The sequence below is a fragment of the Myripristis murdjan genome, unplaced genomic scaffold, assembly GCF_902150065.1.
Source record: "Myripristis murdjan unplaced genomic scaffold, fMyrMur1.1, whole genome shotgun sequence".
NCBI lineage: Eukaryota > Metazoa > Chordata > Actinopteri > Holocentriformes > Holocentridae > Myripristis > Myripristis murdjan.
In genome coordinates this window covers 27,501-30,000 of record NW_021941832.1, presented here as the reverse complement: position 1 = coordinate 30,000, position 2,500 = coordinate 27,501, and the positions used below count along the sequence as shown (strand labels likewise).

Genomic DNA, 2,500 nt, shown 5'->3' with positions numbered 1-2,500 from the left:
TTCTGACCTGGATCTGGTTTGCTTTCTGTGGGAAGCCCTGGTTGCCATGGTTACCTGCGACAGAACAGCAGCAGTGACATCAACGCAGCCTCAGAGCCCCGCCCACTGGGAGGGGCTTTAACACGGACTGACCAATGCGAGTGAGGAGCGGCTGAGCGACTGCCAATCAGAGGCAGTGTTGGGGGCTGGGGCGGAGCTACAGGGTGAAGGGCTTGAACGGACTTGGGGTCAAAGGTCAGGGCTGGGGGCGGGGCTGATGGGGTCAGCTGGCGGCGGGACGGTCTCTGAAGTTGTAATTGGGTGTTAGTTTTAGGATGGGCTTCTGTGATTGGCTGAAGTTGACATGGGAGTGGGTTAAGGTCAGGGTGGAAACAGGAAATTGACTGTGACCTCTGGAGGGCGGAGTGAGTGACCTCTGAGATGAGGACTTTCTGGTTTGGGGGTCAGAGGTTAGCCTGGCGCTGGGCCAGGACTCCCTGACCCCTCCGTGACCTTTGGCCTTCCTACGACCCCGCAGCACCCCCGCAGGTTGAAGTTCGCATTCTCCTGCTGTGTCTGGTTGCTTAGCAACAAGCTGCAGCCCCCGAAGAGGGAGGGGTGGGGTCAGGGGGGGGCGAGGTCGAGGCTGTCGTCCAGTCTCGAACACAGAGACGATTTTTTTCATGCTGTCGAACATGTCAGCCAATCACATCCTGCTGGCCGACACAACGAGCCAATCAGAGCACAGCTACAGCATGACGAACCAATTACATTAGAATCAATCAAAGAGATCCCAGTTGAAGACTGTATCTGCACATGCTCAGTATGCAACAGGTATACCTGCTGTGCCTCGTTAAGGTTCAACTGTCCTTCCTTCCTCGGACACTGTGTTTCGTTAAGGTTCAAACTGTCCACTGTACCTCGTTAAGGTTCAACTGTCCACCGTGCCTCGTTAAGGTTCAAACTGTCCACCTTGACTCGTTAAGGTTCAACTGTCCTCCCTTCCTCGTTAAGGTTCAACTGTCCTCTCTTCCTTGTTAAGATTCAAACTGTCCACCGTGCCTCGTTAAGGTTCAACTGTCCTCCCTTCCTTGTTAAGGTTCAAACTGTCCACCGTGCCTCGTTAAGGTTCAAACTGTCCACCGTGCCTCGTTATGGTTCAACTGTCCTCCCTTCCTCGTTAAGGTTCAACTGTCCTCCCTTCCTCATTAAGGTTCAACTGTCCTCTCTTCTTGTTAAGGTTCAAACTGTCCACCATGCCTCGTTAAGATTCAACTGTCCTCTCTTCCTCATTAAGGTGCAAACGGTCCACCGTGCCTTGTTAAGGTTCAACTGTCCTCCCTTCCTCGTTAAGGTTCAAACTGTCCACCGTGCCTCGTTAAGGTTCAACTGTCCTTCCTTCCTCGTTAAGGTTCAAATTGTCCACCATGCCTCGTTAAGGTTCAACTGTCCTCCCTTCCTCATTAAGGTTCAAACTGTCCTCCCTTCCTTGTTAAGGTTCAAACTGTCCTCCCTTCCTCGTTAAGGTTCAACTGTCCTCCCTTCCTCGTTAAGGTTCAAACTATCCACTGTGCTTCGTTCAGGTTCAAACTGTCCACCGTGCCTCGTTAAGGTTCAACTGTCCACTGAGCCTTGTTAAGGTTTAACTGTTCTTCCTTCCTCGTTAAGGTTCAAACTGTCCACTGTGTCTCGTTAAGATTCAACTGTCCTCCCCTCCTCGTTAAGGTTCAACTGTCCTCCCTTCCTCGTTAAGGTTCAAACTATCCACTGTGCTTCGTTCAGGTTCAAACTGTCCACCATGCCTCGTTAAGGTTCAACTGTCCACTGAGCCTTGTTAAGGTTTAACTGTTCTTCCTTCCTCGTTAAGGTTCAAACTGTCCACTGTGTCTCGTTAAGATTCAACTGTCCTCCCCTCCTCGTTAAGGTTCAACTGTTCTCCCTTCCTTGTTACGGTTCAAACTGTCCACCGTGCCTCGTTAAGGTTCAACTGTCCACTGAGCCTTGTTAAGGTTTAACTGTTCTTCCTTCCTCGTTAAGGTTCAAACTGTCCACTGTGTCTCGTTAAGATTCAACTGTCCTCCCCTCCTCGTTAAGGTTCAACTGTCCTCCTCTCCTCGTTAAGGTTCAAACTGTCCACTGTGCCTCGTTAAGGTTCAAACTGTCCACCGTGCCTCGTTAAGGTTCAACTGTCCTCCCTTCCTCGTTAAGGTTTAACTGTCCTCCCTTCCTCATTAAGGTTCAAACTATCCACTGTGCCTCGTTAAGGTTCAAACTGTCCAACGTGCCTCGTTAAGGTTCAACTGTCCTCCCTGCCTTGTTACGGTTCAAACTGTCCACTGTGTCTCGTTAAGATTCAACTGTCCCCCCTTCCTCGTTCAGGTTCAAACTGTCCACTGTGCCTCCTCCTCGTTAAGGTTGAAACTGTCCACCGTGCCTCGTTGAAGTTCAACTGTCCTCCCCTCCTCGTTAAGGGTCAACTGTCCACCATGCCTTGTTAAGGTCCAATGGTTCGTTAAGCAGA

At 50.7% G+C, this 2,500-nt stretch overlaps 1 protein-coding gene across 1 annotated transcript in view; it reads right to left on the bottom strand.

The window, feature by feature from the left end:
• zgc:153012 (TSC22 domain family protein 4) overlaps positions 1 to 2,500 on the bottom strand; it is a gene marked incomplete at its 3' end in the record, with an annotated part of 7,685 nt that overhangs the window by 896 nt on the left and 4,289 nt on the right.